The 18,517-nt window shown below is 41.1% G+C and overlaps 1 protein-coding gene across 5 annotated transcripts in view; it reads right to left on the bottom strand.

Moving 5' to 3' along the window:
• TESK2 (testis associated actin remodelling kinase 2) overlaps positions 1-18,517 on the bottom strand; it is a 129,909-nt gene that overhangs the window by 13,889 nt on the left and 97,503 nt on the right. The gene's annotated exons all lie outside the window — the stretch shown is intronic.

Genomic DNA, 18,517 nt, shown 5'->3' with positions numbered 1-18,517 from the left:
TGGTGGTGAAACCACTAAAGAGTAGACACCTAGAAGATAAAGACTGTATTTTTTTTTTGAAGTTACTGAGGGCTTATTCTGCATCCAGGCACTATGGTAGGTGCTGCACCTTCCTTTGAGAAGATCACAATCTATTAAGGGATATAGACAAACAATATAATGTAGTAAATGCTAAAAGATGGCTTTGTACAGGTACGACAGCACTGTGCAGCACAGAGGATAAAGTTACTAACTCAGTCTAGGCATGTCAGAGAAAGCTGCACAAAGGAAATAAAGGAGTCCAAAGGATGACTTGGGGGAGCAGGAAAGAAAGTCCACACAGAGGGAGCCGCATATGTAAAGTTATAGGTGAAGAGCATGGTGTATTCAGGAAACTAATTTACTCAATATGGCCAGAGTGCATGAGAGGAGAGACGGGTGAGGCTGATATGCTTTGCTAAGGTATATGGACTTTATCCTGTCTATAAGGAACAAAAGAAGCCTTTTAAAGCAAAAGAGCAACATGTTCATGTTTGTTTTTTAAAGAAAAGATTATTTTAGCAATGGTATGATAGATGGATTAGAGTGGAGAATACGGAGAAGGGAAAATAGGTTAGGAGATTATTGCGATAATCCTGGTGAAAGAAGAATGCCTGAGTTAAGGCAATAGTTGAGGCACTGGAATAGAGCAAGATTCAAGATTTAGATGGCAAAGTCAAAAAAAACTTGATGAATGCTGGATGGGGGGATAAGGGCAATGAAAAGCTCCTAGGTTGATCGCAGGCTACTGGTCCCTGGGTGCCATTATTAAATATCCAGAATACAGGGAGAGGAGCAGATTTTTAGAAGAGGCAATGTTAAAAGATAGTGAGTTCAAGTCGGACATGTTGGGTTTAAGGGCATGTGGAGATGTCCTATAGAGAGTCAGTTTGAAGTTTAGGAGCAAAGCCTGGGCTAGAGACTAACATTTAGGAGGCAATGACAATGAGCTGAAGTAGTCACTGAGGCTAAGGAATGTATGGAGCTGCCCAGGGGTTAACATGTAAGGTGGGAAATTACCAGAATCCCAAGCAACTGTAGCATTTAAAGGAGCAGGCAGAGGAGGAAGAAGCAAGCAAGAATGTCACCACAGAAGACAAAGGAGGAAAACATTCCAAAGAGGAAATGACCAATAGTATCAAATGCTATAGATCAAGTAAGATGAGCCTGAAAAGTGTCTACTGAATTTGCAACTGAGAAGTCACTGGCAACCATGGCCAGAGCAGTTACAGTAAAGTGGTTAAGACCAGAGTAAGATCAAAGTGAATTGAGTTGTGAGTAGGAGATAAGGCTAAGGGGAAATGACATGAAGATGTACTCTTTCAAGAAATTTGGGTGTTCGTCATTCCTACATACCCATGAAGAGCTGCTTTGCCTTTTTTTTTTAAGAGCAAATAAGCCTATTTATATAGAGATAATAAATAATAATAACAAAAATAGCAGCAGCAGCTGCAGCTAATATTTATTTACTTGTTACTTGCTTTGTGCCAGGCACTACTCTGAGAACTTTCCATTAATTACATCATTTAATCTTCATATAACCCTAAGGTAAGTGTACTATTATTCTCATTTTACAAAAGGCATTTAGACGTTAAGCAGCTTGCTCAAGGTTACCCAATTATTAAGCAGCAGAGCCAGGGTTCCAACTCAGGCAGTCTGGCTCCAGAGTTCATGCTCTACCCCTACATTACACTGGAGAGCCATGGTGTCTGGGTACAGAGAGCCTCATGCAGAACAGGAGCTCAAAATTTTTTGCCAATTAAATTCATGAATTTATTCAAACCTTACATGATGTATTATCTCCCTCCTCTTTCCAAGGGAGAAAAAGGGGAAAATTCCTCTAAGCCTAAAATTAAGCTCTTAATACCTTTTTGGAGTGGGGGTGATATTGAATTTATAAAAGACTAGGGAACCTAATGGGAGAGAAGGCAAAAAATCTGAATTTTAGGGACTTCCCTGGTGGCGCAGTGGATAAGACTCCACGCTCCCAATGCAGGGGGCCCAGGTTCTATCCCTGGTCAAGGAACTATATCCCACGTGCCTGCCACAACTAAGAGTTTGCATGCCACAGCTAAGGAGTCCGTGAGCTGCAACTAAGGAGCCTGCGAGCCACAACTGAGGAGACCTGGAGCCACAACTAAGGAGCCCGCCTGCCACAACTAAGACCCAGTGCAACCAAATAAATAAATATATATGTAGGGCTTCCCTGGTGGCGCAGTGGTTGAGAGTCCGCCTGCTGATGCAGGGGACACGGGTTCGTGCCCCCGTCCGGGAGGATCCCACATGCCGCGGAGTGGCTGGGCCCGTGAGCCATGGCTGCTGAGCCTGTGCATCCGGAGCCTGTGCTCCACAGCGGGAGAGGCCACAACAGTGAGAGGCCCGCATACCGCAAAAAAAAGAAAAAAAAAATATATATATATGTGTGTGTGTGTATATATATATATATATGTACACACACACACACACATTTTTAAATCTGAATTTTAGTCCAAGTCTGCCTCAACAGCCATTTTACTTTGGACAAATCAACTAATAAGGCTACCCTTCAGTTTTCCCACATAAAAAGTAGGTATGATAATCCATGATCCATATTACTCACAATGTTATTATAAGAATCGAATACGAATACATGAAAGTGCTAAGAAAAAAATATAAGTTCCATATAATGAGATTTTCTGATGTGGTAACATAGCACCAAAAAGAACCAGTTGGGGGCAGCACGATGCAGCACTTCAGATCCTTGGATGAAGTGGATCAGGTTTGGCAAGGCAGAGAGAATGGCTAAAAATACGCCAAACTTCTCAAAAGGGAAACCTGTTGATCTGCTTCATCTTGCTTGATAATCCAGCTTTGGAAATCTCAAAACGAGGTATAACGACAGCATTAGCATAGTGCCCTCGTCTCCTCACTCTAGTTGAATCTGTTCACAGTTTACGTCTGAGGTGCTCATTTGCTAAAAAGAAATTGAACTTGCAAATTCCAAGCTATATGGGGGCAATGAAGCTGACAGCTAAACATGCAGACAAATTTCTTTGGCTCTGAGAGTGAAAAAGATATGAAGAAGTGGTGGTTCACTTGTTTGGCGTGGTGACAGTGTGACATGGAAGGCCTGACTTTGGGAGCCACTCAGGCTTCCTACTGAGGGCCAGGCAGAAAAGACTGGTGAAAAGCCTGTATGTGCATTCTCTGTGGGCCAGGCTAAGCCAGGACTCTTGATTCTGGTTCGGAGAAACACATGTTTATTACTCTTGTCCAGTCATGTCTCTGAAAGCCTGAGAAATCCACAGACCAAGCCACAGGGTGGAGAGCAGAGGAGAGAGGCGAGACAAGGTGAGGAACCACACTGGCTAGTAGGCTCTGACTTTTCCTGGCAAGATGGAAAAAGCACAAACCAGATCCAGAGAGGGAAACCAAATGGAATTTATTGTTACAACCCACTTCTCTTGCCTGCCTTCGGTGAATACTTTGGTGGAGCTGGTAAGCCTCTGGGCCCTCAGAAACCACAACTTCTCAATGTCTCAAGACCTTTGCATGTATGAGGAAAGGAAGTTTGAGATCTGCCAAGAAGGAAGATTTCTAAGTTGCTACACTGTGTGCCCATTAGTCGGAACGTCCACTTCCCTATAAGCAACTCCCTGTGCAGACTCAGCTGGTGTGTTCTCTGAACAAATCCCTCTGTGGGAAGCAGAGGCAAGAACAACTGTTCCAGCACATTCAGCTTTCCGGGTTGGGGATAACAGCTGCTTTGCTTTCATTTTCTTCCAGACCACTCCCTTGGGAGCTCTACAAAACAACCTAAGGCACTGGCAACACATTTAAATACCTACTAGAGAGAGAAAATTTCACAATTTTTATTGTTGTTCTTTTAAAGTTCAGAAAACTATAATATCAGCCAATCAAATGTGTTAAAGGTACTTCAATACCTCTAAGTGACTGTTCCCCAAATATACCTACACCAAAACCTCTCCTCTTCATGGTCTAATAAAATGTTAGCGTTTCTGCCATTTCATTTGTGTTTGATACTTGATTTCATTAAAGACTCTTTTCTTGGAAGGCACTCAGTAAACAAATGTGTGTTTGGTGACTAAACAATATTACTATGTATGTAAGAAATCATATGCCAACACCCTAGAAAATCATCAAAGGGACGGGTAAGTGGACACTTAATTCTCCACTCAGGAATATCAATTCAGGGAATTCCCTTGCTGTTCAGGGGCACTTTCATTGCCATGGGCCCAGGTTCAATCCCTGGTCGCTGGGGAACTAAGATCCCGCAAGCCTCACGGTGTGGCCCAAAAATAAAAAGGAACATCAATTCAGGTTATTTCTACAAAGATTTATTGAGCGCTCCTCCCATTCCTGTCGCCCCCATATGAGACTAAGAACCTATCCATTTACATCAACATTATATCTCCCAGTGATTGGAAGAGTCCCATCCACATAGTAAATGTAGGTATGTAAACACTCAGTTTACACCTTAAAGAAGTTCAATGAAAGACACCTAGGTAAGTAAGTAATACTAATAACCCTTTAGCAGAGGTAAATACTTGGGTATGAAAGTAGATACTGAGGAGTTTAGAAAGTTTCACAGAAAAAGTAACACCTGGGTTGGATCCTAAAAAGATAGTTAAGAGTTGTCTAGGCTGAGAGTATGGTTCTTCCCACATACACCCTATAGGCTCTGATGGTACCACTCAGACACAGACAGACACATAAACATGCCCATACAAAGAATATTCTGGAGCAGGACTAGGCAATACTTACCTCTCCCTGAAGTAACATTCACTACACCCAGGGCTCCTGTTCTCAATTCTTGCTGATTCTGATCATAACCTCACCCAATTATAACCAGTCAGAAGAACAAGGCAAACGGCTACCTTTTTTTTTTTTAACTTTGAATTATCAATATACTGATATCTGTAATCAAACAAACATCTATGAACAGTGGTTCAAAGACATATTCAGAGAGGTTCTGAAGAAAACATCAACTGTAAGAATTATTATACCTTTTTGATGAATCTACCCAAATAGCCTAGAGCTAAGGCACTTACCCAAGGCAGATAAATGTGCTGCCATCCAACTAACAGAGATCATTTGCTGCCACTTAATTAGCACAGCTGTCCTGAGGTAGACCCATTCATCTCTCTATCCATCCACCTACACAAACACTGAAAACCTACTACATAAAAACATAAAACTAAGTGGGGCCAGTCCCTGCCCTTAGTTCACAGTCTAGTCTAGTCGAGTTCACAGTCCAGTAGAGATGACATATAATCAACTAACAATTTTTTTTCATACAGGACAATGATCAGACATGCTTCACAGAAATATCATTCTAACAGTAATGTAAAAACTGTATGGAAAGGTCAAGAATTGAGGCTGGGTGGCTTCCCTGGTGGCGCAGTGGTTGGGAGTCCACCTGCCGATGCAGGGGACACGGGTTCGTGCCCCGGTCCGGGAAGATCCCACATGCCACAGAGCGGCTGGGCCCGTGAGCCATGGCCGCTGAGCCTGCGCGTCCGGAGCCTGTGCTCCCCAACAGCAGAGGCCACAACAGTGAGAGGCCTGCGTGCCACAAAAAAAAAAAAAAAAAGAAAAAAGAAAATTGAGGCTGGAAGAACAGTTAGAAGGCTACTGGAATCATCCAGGTGAGAAGTAACAAATGCCTGAGAAAGACAATGGCAGCAAGAATGGAAAGGAGGTTAATACCTGGAGATATCTCGGAGGTAGAACCAATATGATTTGGTATTTAATTAAAGGCAGGGAATAATTAAAAGAGATACGGTATACAAAGTATGTCTAGCACAGTGCTTAGCTGACAGTACACAACTCATTCTCCCCACTATCAATATCTAATCATCATCATCCCTCCCCTTGGTTACGCCATTAGCTTTCTAACTAGTCTTCTTTTCCCCTTCTTACATCTTGAACAGACTTAGCTCTCATTCCAATCCATTTTCCTTAATACAGCCAAGATTAACCTTCTAAAATACCAACCTGAAGCCACTCCCTTGTTAAAATTATTCACTGATGCCCTATTACTCTTAGGATAAAATCCACAATCCTTAGCATGGCACACAGTCTTTCACTCCTGCTTATAAGGGTCTGACCCCTGCTTACATGCACGTTTGTGCACATTGCTGGTCCCTTTACCTAGAATACCTTCCCCCACATAGGCCTGGCTAATCACTCATTGAGGATTCAGTTCTGTTTCCTGGAAGCCCATATGTAGGGTTGGGAGTAAAAAAGACATTCTATGCGAAAGGAACACAAAGATAAAGTGCAGAGATTAGTAGTCATTCCTTTTTGTTTTTCTTTCCCTGTGTAAAGTATAAGTAGGGGAGAAGGGATAAAGCTAAAAAGTAAAGCTGGTCAGTAAATTATAGTGGTGAAGCCCACATACTGCAGAGTTAGACTGCCTAGGACTGAATCTCACCTCTGACTAGTTGTGTGACCCTGGGTTGGTTACTCTTTAATATTCATCTATAAAATGGGAATAATAATAGAACCTAATCCATAGAATTATGAAAATTTAATGAACTAATGTATAAAATGCTTAGAACAATGTCCAAGGAAGTTCTCAATGTTGTTATTATTGCTATTATTATTATATTTATTGTTAGTGTAGAAGTTCTGGAACACCAAGATGAAACATCTATAGCTAATTTAGCAGATCATGGGGACCACTAAAGGTTTATAGGTAAAGGTATAATATAATCTATTGTGTGTTGAACTATGTCTCCCAAAAAGATAGGCCCAATTCCTAACCCCTGGTACCTGTGAATGTGACCTTATTTGAAAACAAGGTCTTTGCAGATGTAATCAAGTAAGATGAGGTCCTATTGGAGTAAGGTGGATCCTTAATCCAATATCTTAACAAGAAGAGGAGAGGAGATACAGACATACAAGGAGAATGTCATGTATCGATGGAGGCAAAGATTTGAGTGATGCATCTGTAAGCCAAGGAACATCAAGAGAGACTAGGAAGAAGCAAGGCAGGATCTTCCCCTAGAGCCTTCAGAGAAAGCAAGACCCTGCCAACACTTTGATTTCAGACTCCTAGCTTTCAGAACTATGAGGGAATAAATTTCTGTCTTTATAAGCCACTCACATTGTGGTGCTTTGTTATGGCAGCCCTAGGAAACTAATACAGGACCAAAACTACATTTCAGAAAGCCCATGGTGGTAGCAGGATAGAGGAGGAGCTAGAGGGAGGTTTGAAGGGTACTGCATCAGTCCAGATGAGAGACGACCAAACGCCTGACTTAGAATGCTACCATAGGTATGAAAAAGTGGGCTAGAGTTAGAACAAGCAGAGGTAGAACCTAAAGGATTTAGCAACTGAATGGTAGACATGAGAACTGAGGAAAAAGAGTCAGAGGCAACTCAGAGATTCCAAATAGATGTGTTGAGAGAAACAACGGGAAGAGATCCTACAATCTTATATACCAAAAGTAAGTCAGAAGCTCATCAGAAACCGTCAGAGGCAACTCAGAGATTCCAAATAGATGTGTTGAGAGAAACAACGGGAAGAGAGCCTACAATCTTATATACCAAAAGTCAGTCAGAAGCTCATCAGAAACCAGCATCAATGCCAAATAGCCAAATCAGTGGCTTGTCAAACCTCTTCTCTGGATGGGCCCTCTGCAGAGGAGGGCCTAGGCCCCGACCTAGTTTTCACTGAAGCCCAACAATGCCATTGTGCTGGCCACTGTATATTTGTTGGTTGGCTCCAAACACAAAGGCTAGCAGACATCCCATCCTGCTGGCTTGGTTTAAAGAAGAAAAGAAAGCTTTGTTACTGCCCTGGGTAATTCCAGGACAGGCATCCCAAGAGCGCCCTGTGGGAGGCTCATGCTCCAAAGGAGCCTCCTGTTCTCAGCTCGAGGTTCCACAGCCACTACAAGTGCACATCCACACATCTGCCAAGGCCTGAGTTTGCCACGGTTCAGCCTCCACTCCAGGAGGTCCACCGGGACCTGCCTGACTCAAACAGTCAGTAGTAATGGACTGATTCAAAGAGAAAGGGAACCCAAAATGTGTTTCAGAATATTTAAATGTTTCACTCTCTCTGCCTTCATATATGTTTACTGCCCAGAATACTCTTCTTCCCCTTCACAGCTTTGCTAATTCTTATTCATCCTTCTAAACCCAGCTTGAGTCTCTTATTTTGGAAACCATTTCCTGATACCCCATCCCATACTTTGTGCCACTTTGGCCCCCTGTATGTACTTCTACTATTGCTTATCATATTGTACTATAACCTTGATGGCAGGGACCAGATCTTTCTCAACTTTGTAAGCCCAGTATCCAGTGACACAAACAATAAATTGTTGAATTAACAAATGAATAAGTACATTTAAATAAATAGAGGCAGATTTTAAGTTCCCTCTTTTATCTGAAGCCCTCCCAACTCTGTCATTAATGTAACTTAAGATCAAAAAGAGAAATGTGCTTTGAGAGGAATTTTCTGATAAATATCATGCAAAACAAACATTTAATAATGCTTACTATATGGCAGATACTATGGTAGCAATGAATTTAAAGCAAAATACAAAACAGTGTGTTTTGAGAGGAATTTTCTGATAAATATCATGCAAAACAAACATTTAATAATGCTTACTATATGGCAGATACTATGGTAGCAATGAATTTAAAGCAAAATACAAAACAGTGTGTTTGGCCACTCGGTAATATGAAATTTTGAGGATCCTTTGACACTCTGTCAGCAGATTCCTTAAAATGGTCAGAATCACATGGACTTAAAAAATATATCTAAGATCTCCTTTTGAGAATTATAGAGGGTATTTCTTTCATCAGTAGCTGAAAGCCAAGTAGAAGAGGCCATAAAGATATCGCCCCCTCTTTCCTCACACTTCCCACAGACACTTAGCATAACCCATTCACCACTTTAAGAACATGTTTGTTGGGCTTCCCTGGTGGCGCAGTGGTTGAGAGTCTGCCTGCCGATGCAGGGGACATGGGTTCGTGCCCCGGTCCGCGAAGATCCCACGTGCCACGAAGCGGCTGGGCCCGTGAGCCATGGCCGCTGAGCCTACACGTCCGGAGCCTGTGCTCCGCAACGGGAGAGGCCACAACAGTGAGACGCCCGCGTATCACAAAAAAAAAAAAAAAAGATGTTTGTTTAACGCACCTGAAGTAGTAAGAGTGTTTTTCTATGCACATAAACTACTATAAACAACAAAATGACTGTTTACCCACAAGATTCAAAACAGTATGACTGGGACATCCCTGGTGGTCCAGTGGTTAAGAATCCACCTTCCAATGCAGGGGACACAGGTTTGATCCCTGGTCGGGGAACTAAGATCCCACATGCCGAAGGACAACTAAGCCCTCGCGCCACAACTACTGAGCCCACGTGCCACAACTAGACAGCCCATGCACCACGACTAAAGACCCTGCATACCGCAACAAAGATCCTTAGATCCAACTAAGACCCAACACAGACAAAAACAAAAAAAAGGAATGACTAAGCTTTTCCCACAGATTTTTAATTTACAGCAAACATCTCATAATCAAAATCAAATTTGTTTAAATAAACATTAAAAGATAAATCTGTAAAACAAATCTTCTCAAAGAAATGAACTAAGATAACAATAAGACTATTTTCTTTGCCCCATAAAGCTCTACTAGCAATCAATGGTTCCAGACATGATTTATGATCAGCCCAGGGCTCCTGACTATTCCATCCAGCTTGCTTTCCTATCCCCAAATCCATAATATCTCTACCAGCAACATGGCTATTAAGGTCATGTTTAAAAGCATTCTTCCCTCCAGCTTGCTACCCCACATCTACTACAACCCCACATCCTCCAGCTTCAGACAGGAACCTCTGACATTCACCTGGTGATTGGGCTCAGAGTGAACAAAGCAATCTATTAAGGAAGACAACACATCCTGCCTCCCCTTAGCAGATCTCAGGAGTAAGGGCTTGACAGTGGACAAAATGAAAATGGAAACCAAAAGAGGTTAAGTTTCTAATTAAGGTGATTTATATCAAAGGAGACTGTCCTCAAATAAGCTAATCATTTCTTCTACCTCTTCTGCCCATATCAACACACTACTTGGTCTCTGGGTAAGGAAGAAGTCAAGCAAAAGTTAGAGGCAACTATAAGCTTAAATGGTATCTTCTAGTGGCAAACGGTAGGTAGGGGGGTAGAAAGGGAGGAAAGGTTTCCAATTTCTATGTGGAAGACAACTTCCCAACCCAATAGTCACGCCAAGTACAGGCAGAAATCTCCTCTGAAGGCTAAGGGTCAGATAGGTAACTAATTACCCGCAAGTTCACAAAAATTCACAAAGACTAGTTGGAGTTATCGAAGGAAGGGGTGGGAACAGAGGACTCAGCCAGTTCTGGTTCTACTGCAGAGAAAACAGACTTGAGGTCTGGTGTATACATAAGTATCTACAGCTGTAGGGAAAAAGAGAGAGCCTTTTCTTTGGTTTCAGACCATCTCAAGTGTCAGAATGATGTGCCCTCTGTAATTCCCTGGCAGTCCAGTGGTTAGGACTCTGCAGTTCCACTGCAGGGGGCATGGGTTCGATTCCTGGTTGGGGAACTAAGATCCTACATACTGCATGGCCAAAAAAAAAAAAAGAGAGAGAGAGAGAGAGAGAGAGTAAATGAGAAAAATCAGATGATTAATCTTGAGTGAAGTTAAGTCTGGATTTATTTTACCATGTTCCAAATTATCTTTCCTCTATTAGCCACTGGACTCTCTGGGAAGCAGCCAATCCTGGTCTAAGGCCAACTCTCAATTCAAACAAAGCAGCAGATCTGGATATCATGTCACTCAGAAGCGTTCTAGGGATGCTAAATTCTAAAACATTTTTCTAAATGACTAAAGGCAGAGAATGACCATAGCACTGAATTCTAAACCCTTTCCAAATAAATTCAGAAAGTCCTAACGCACAATTAACTTCACTTCTTGAGTTCACTGAGAAGAGGTTCAATGCCATTCCTAGATCAGTGTCTAGCAGAATAAGCCCCAATAAATACTAATTGAATTAATGAACAAATTAAATGTCCCTAACTATCTATCTACATATAGAAATTCCTTCTACACTCTCCATGAATCAGCTCTCATCAGCTACCTCAGTCCTTAGACTTTAGACCAGAAAGCTCTTGCCCAAGGAAGGGCTTTAAGATGTAGTGATGTGTTATCCCTGAAAAGCTCAAATGCTGAGTCTGGTCTTCTGTAGCGAAGAGACTATGCCGATTACAGTGTTATGTTAAAAAAAAAAAAAAGGGGGCTTCCCTGGTGGCACAGTGGTTGAGAGTCCGCCTGCCGATGCAGGGGACATGGGTTCGTGCCCCGGTCCGGGAGGATCCCACATGCCGCGTAGCAGCTAGGCCCGTGAGCCATGGCCGCTGAGCCTGCGCGTCCGGAACCTGTGCTCCGCAACGGGAGAGGCCACAACAGTGAGAGGCCCGCGTACAGCAAAAAAAAAAAAAAAAAAAAAATCCCAGGTAATACACACACAGCTGAGGAAGTTCTCCAGCAGCACTCTCCAAGTTTTCCACATCTCAGTAAATGAAACAACCACCCACCTAGAAAATGGGCATCTTTTTTTTTTTTTTTTTCTTGCAGTACGCGGGCCTCTCACTGTTGTGGCCTCTCCCGTTGCGGAGCACAGGCTCCGGACGCGCAGGCTCAGCGGCCACGGCTCACGGGCCTAGCCGCTCCGCGGCATGTGGGATCTTCCCGGACCGGGACACGAATCCGTGTCCCCTGCATCGGCAGGCGGACTCTCAACCACTGCGCCACCAGGGAAGCCCGAAAATGGGCATCATTTGATTCCTCACTCTTCTTTCTTACCTAAGTCACAAGACCTTGTCTTTCTATTTCGAAAACAGATCTTTAAAAATCTTCACAGATACCACCGCAGTTCAAGCTACCCACATCTCTCATATAATCTATACATTTCTCCTCACTGGTCTCCTTGCCCTCACTTCCGTCCCTCTACAGTCAATTCTCCAGAGCAGCCAAAGTGCTATTTTAAAATGCAAATTGTATCCTACTACTCTCCTGTCTAAAATCCTTCAACTGCTTCCTGCTGTATTTAAAACAAAATTCAAAATCCTCACCATGGCCTATAAGGCCCTGTATGATCCAGCCTCTTTCTCTCAAATTTTTAATCTTCTTCTCCTCCCTAATCTTCATGAATATCTCCTTTTCTTTTAGGTATTCTCAGAAAAGTATTTCTATGACCTTATGTACAGGATAAGCTAGTCAGTATCAGCATATATACATTGTCCTTACTTATCTCATGGATGGATCAACAGTTTTTTCAAAGGTACATACTCATGAGGAAAATAATGCCCAAGGGTATGGAATAACAATATAATATGATGGGATAGATCTGAAAGGCAGTCCATTCTAAGCCCCGCATCATACAATTGAAGTCCTTCTATAACATCCTTGCCAAGGGGCCAAAGTAACCCATATTAGCTTTATGAAGAGAATAGTTAGGGAAGAGAATAATCATACTAAACACAACTGTCCTCCTTAACTGTGGTGCCCTCTAACCAATACTCCAACTTTCCAACATCTAAGAATGTGGTCTTTAGTTTCCTGAGCTTAATAAAACGGCAGTGCCTGAGGAAGCCTGCTATTTCCTCTACCAACCCCAAGCTCTTCAATGACCTGTTACCTATTCGTTGCTAGTGGTAAACAAAACAGAACATGGTCCCAGTCCTACTGGAACTGACATATGAAAGAGACAATAAACAAACATTCAAATAAATGAAGATCTATATGTTATGAAATGTGCTACAATGAAAAAGGAAAGAGTGCTATCAAAGAGAATAATAATCTAAGTAACGATCTAGATGCAGGGAGATCATTGGGAAAAGCCACTACAGTAAAGTGAAAATTTTAACTAAGACTTGAAAATTGAGTTAAGTAGGTAAAAATGGAAAAACAGCTTTTCAGTTATTATTTAATCTAATTCTTAGCTTCTTTTTATATAAAATAGCAATCATAATAGCTATATCTCACAGGGTTGTCATAGGATGAAAAAAAGAAAATGCATGCAAAACTTTACATTCCAGATATATTAGCTATTTCTCTAACAAGTATTATGATTTTATAATCAGAAAAATGTTATTTTTTTTAAAAAGTGTCCCTGATACTGCCAAGTACAATAAATTATTGGTTAAAAAAATGAAATATTTTCTCATCCAAACACCTTAGTTGACTTAAAGACTTATCAGGTAAGTAACATGTCTGTTGTTTTATTTGTAAGTTAGTGCTCGGTTCTGTTCCTTCTGGGTGTACCAGAAACGTATGTTTGATTGACTAGCTAATCTGGGTAGAAAAGAAATTGTTGAGCAAATTAGTTACAGAGGAAAAGGATGACTATGCAAGAGGCCTTACAATTGAACAACATAAGAGGCCATTTAGAAATTACTCCATTCATGAGGCAAGAGTTCCAGCCATTCACACAGGTACTAAAATGCATTGGAAAATTTACCTCAACTTCACTTTTTAGATGACATAAAATGTTTGTTGTTTGCTTCCTTTCTCCCTATTCAATCATTCAGCCAATGTCTATAAATGAGTGTCCTAAACACAAGGTACTGCTGGGAGATTAGGAGCATACAGATAAGTAAGACACTATCCCTGCCATTATATAATAGCCAGCAACTGGTTTTACATAGCACTTTCACAGTTACCTCATTTGAACTTTGCAAGATCTTGAAACATTCTGTCATCCTTTTCTTTATTTTCTTTTAATAAATTTATTTATTTCTATTTATTTATTATTATTTTTTGGCTGTGTTGGGTCTTTGTTGCTGCACGCAGGCTTTCTCTAGTTGCAGCGAGCAGGGGCTACTCTTCGTTGCAGTGCGCAGGCTTCTCTTGTTGCCGAGCAGAGACTCTAGGGCGCGCAGGCTTCAGTAGTTGTGGTGCACGGGCTTAGTTGCTCCGCGGCAGGTGGGATGTTCCTGGAGCACGGCTCGAACCCGTTTCCCCTGCATTGGCGGGCAGATTCTTAACCACTGCGCCACCAGGGAAGCCCTGTCATCCTTTTCTTATGAATGAGGAAATCAAGCCCAGAGATTTAAATAACTTGTCTATGGTTATTCAACTAGTAATGGTGGAACCTGGATTTGTACCCAAGTCTTTTGACCCTGAAGCCTGGGTTTCTCCTCTATTCTAGGAGCTTACACTTGTGCAGGGAAACTAAAGCAAAAATAACTTTAATATATGGCAAAATGTTTAAAAAGAGGTGCCAAAAAAAGTGTAAGAGAAGGTCAATGGAAGGAAACATTTTGACTACATAAGGGAGAGGTAGGGAGGTTTAGCAGTGGCAGAGAAAGAATGAGGAAAGGTTTTATGGAGGAATAAGTGGACTTTGAGCCAAGTCTTGAAGGGAGGGAAGATTTCTATAGGATAAAAGCAAAGAGTGTATTCTGGGCTGAAGAAATAATATGAATAAAGAGGCAGGAAAACACACAGTGTTTAGTAAACACATTAAACCCAGTTTGCCTGAGTTATAGAGTACTTGTTAAAGAGGAGGAGAACTAGAAGAAAAAAAGGCAGGATGATGCTAGAGCACAGAGGACCGAATATCAGGCTAAGAGTTAATCCTGAGTTCCATGTTTTAACACTGGCTGTGCATCAAAATAACTTATGGCACTTTATTAATTTATTTTTAAAAACAGATGCCTGGGCCTCACCCAAGACTTTAACTCAATAGGCCTTGTGTGAGGTCCTGGCATCTGCACTTTCTAAAAAGCTCCTAAGCAATTCTGGTAAGCAACTAAGGTTACAAAACTATACTGTAATCAGTGAGGAAATCACTGAATGCTTTTGAGCCAGAAAATGCCACTGATTATTCATTTATTCATTCAATCAACAAATATGATAAGGGACTTCCCTGGTGGTCCAGTGGTTAAGACTCTGTGCTCCCAAGGCAGGCGGCCCAGGTTCAATCCCTGGTCGGGGAACTAGATCCTACATGCCACAACTAGAGATCCTGCATGCCGCAACAAAGATCCCACGTGCCACAACTAAACCTGGCACAACCCAAATAAATTACTTAATTAATTAATTAAAAAATTTTAAAAGATGGTATTAAAAAAATATATGATAAGCAGCTATCATTGTCAGGCACTATACAGGACCCAGTGGATGTCAATGCAAACAAAACAGTCCTTGCCTTCAAGGAATTTATAAACTACATACACAAGCAAACAGTGAATTAAAGTCAATGATAAATACTATTGTATCATGGGAGCGTGTAGGAGGGGTACCTAACTAATCTTGGGAGATTAGAAAAGGCTCCCAGAGATAGTAATATCTAAGCTGAGTCCTGAAGGTTAAATAGGAGTTGGCCAGACCATTGGGAGATGGAAGGATTGTGTCCTAGGCAGAGGGAAGAGCTGGTGCAGAGACCCGAAGGTGGAAAGGGTCACATCCCATTTGTGGAACTGAAAGAGAAAGAGGTTCAGTACAGCTGTAGTGCACAACTGAGACAAGAACCAACAGGTCAGATAAGAATGAGCAGTGAGGCCACAGAGATAATGAGTACCAGGATTAGATGTTTTGACTTTAACCTGAGGGCAATGAGGAGCCATAGAAGGGTTTATGCAGGGAAAAACAAAATTAGATTTGTATTAAACACTGTGGTGTTGGCAAAAAGACAGACATATAGACTAATGGAATAGAATAGAAAGCCCAGAAATACACCCTCATGTATCAAAGAGAAAGGATAGTCTCTGCAACAAATTAGAGATGGAGAAATGCAAATGAAAACCACAGTGAGATATCACCTCACACCCATTAGAATGCAACTATTAAAAAAAAAAAAAACCCAGGAAATAGCAAGTATTGACAAGGATGTGGAGAAATTAGAACCCTTGTGCACTATTGGTGGGACTGTAAAATGGTATAATAGCTATGGAAAACAGTATGGTGGTTCCTCAAAAAATTAAAAATAGAACTATTATATCATTCAGCAATTCCACTTCTGGGTATATTTGCAAAAAAACTGAAAACAGGGTCTCAGAGAGACATATGCACACCTATGTTCAAAGCAGTATCATTCACAATAGTCAAGAGGTAAAAGCAACCCAAATGTCCATTGACAGATGAATAGATAAGTAAAATATAGTATGTATATACTTATAATGGAATATTATTCAGGCTTAAAAAGAATGGAAATCCTGTCACATGTTACAATATGGATGAACGTTTAGGACACTAAGCTAAGAAAAATGAGCCAGTCACAAAAAGACAAATACTGTGTGATTCCACTTTTCTGAGGTACCTAGAATTGTCAGAATCATAGAAACAGAAAATAGAATAGTGGTTACCAGGGACTGGAGGAAGGGGGAAATGGGGAGTTGTTTAATAGTACAGAGTTTCAATTTTGCAAGATGAAGAAGATCCAGAAATCTGTTGCACAACAATAAAAACATATTTAATACTAACTATTGAATTGTACACTTAAAAATTGCTAAGATGGTTAAAAAAGAGATCTGTATTTTAAAAGGACCACTCTGGCTCGCAATATGGACAGTATGGATTTAAGGTGAGGAATAAAACTGACAGGGAGACTAGTTTAGAAGGTTGTGGTGAAAGAGATGGCAATGGCAGAAGGAACTGCCCTAAGGTAAATGCATTCAGGGTAGTAAGAGGTAAAATGGTCAGGTCATGGTGACTGAGAAGATGTAGAAAATGGGAGAGATCAGGGATGAAGGAAAAGAGAACTATCATTTGTAGAAAAGCTAAGCACTCAACTAATACTTTTACAAGTTAGTAATTCATTTAATAAACATGTATGAAGTAGCTACTTGTGCCAAGTACTACAGAAGGCTTTAAACAACTTTTCTGCCCCTTCACAGAACAACTTCTCCTTTTTGAAGTTCACCTAAACTGGCCGTTGACACAAAGTGTCTGCTTAATAATTATTTGTTGAGTAGGAAATAGACACAAGCAATTACTATGAGAAGGTGAAATGAGCTAAAATGAGCATGTTGAGGAAAGAAAAGCTTATAATTCACTTTGGAAATCACTGATCTAAGAATTTACTATATAAGCAAGCAATGGTGACCATGATAACAAGAAAAGACCAACATAAAGAGCAAGTAAACACAGAAGGTACAGACAGTAATTAGGTATCAGGTGTAGGAATGCTGAAATGCCCTTGAATAGTAGGAATGTGTGAGAGGTATATTGGGAGACCACCCTCTCTCCATTGAAGATTCAGCAGTGAACAAAATAGCCAGGATCAAGGAGCTTAAAGTCGAGTAAACTGGATTACAGTCAGGTGGAACTTGACTCAATCCTAGCTCCACTACTTAGCTAAGAGACCTCAGATAAATTAATTTCTCTCTGAACCTCAGATTTCTCACCTGTAAAATGGGGAAAATAGCATATATTCCATGGGATTGTACACTAATTTATCCCCACCCCCACCGCCAAGGGAGAGGCTTAGCAGGACCTGGCACACTGAAATAAGAAAAATGACTTAATGATTTTCATTATTATTACTTGGGAAGTAATACAGCAGTTGAAAAACGCCTCCTTCTAAATCAATAAAATATTTTCTAGTGAAAAAGCTGATAAACAGAAACAGGAATGTGCACACGGAAGGTATCATTCAGAGTACTCCCTGGAATCCCAATGCTCTATGAAGTTATCTCCACTTGGAGATAACTTGAACTTGAACAGGTTCAAACTCAACCTGTTCAAAACTGACCTCTTGATCATTTCCCATCTTGTATCTCCTGTAGTCTTCCCCATCTCCATTAACAGCAACTCTATCCAGATGCTCAGGCCAAAAACCTTGGTTATCCTTGAGTTATTTCATCTTCTCAAACCTCTCACCGAACACATCAGGAAAGCCTGTTTTCTCTGCTTTCAAAATAGATCCAGAATCACAAGGTCCACTGCTACCACTCTGGTCCAAGTTACCATTATTTCTCACTATTTTTGGCATAGTCTCTATTTATTGCATGGACTCTGTTGCAATAGTCTCTCTTAACTCGTCTTCCTGCTTTCAACCTTGCCTCCTTTTCAGTCTATTCACCACACAGTAGCCAGGGTGATTCTGTTAAAAGGTAAGTCACATCATGTCACAACTCTACTCAAAAACCTCCAAAGACTTCTCAATTCACCCTGAGTAAAGCTGAAACTCTTACAACGGTCTGTAAGACACTACGTGCTCTGGCCCATGTTTCCTCTCTTACCTTCATCTACTACTATTCTTTTTTACTCTCTCTGCTGCAGCCACATCACCGTCTTTGGAGTTCTTCGACCACATTCAGCACCAGGCATTTCTGCCTCTATGTCTTCGCACTTACTGTTCCCACTGCCTAGAACACTCTTTCCCCAGATAGTCACATAGGTAGCTCTATTACCTCCTTAATTTTTGTCTCTTCTGTGATACTTCCCCTAATCACATATTCAAAATTGCAAACCCCACAGCACAAAACACCATATATATTACAATTTGTTTTCCTGTT

The sequence above is a fragment of the Tursiops truncatus genome, chromosome 1, assembly GCF_011762595.2.
Source record: "Tursiops truncatus isolate mTurTru1 chromosome 1, mTurTru1.mat.Y, whole genome shotgun sequence".
NCBI classification, from domain to species: Eukaryota; Metazoa; Chordata; class Mammalia; order Artiodactyla; family Delphinidae; genus Tursiops; species Tursiops truncatus.
This window is presented reverse-complemented; position numbering and strand designations above follow the sequence as displayed.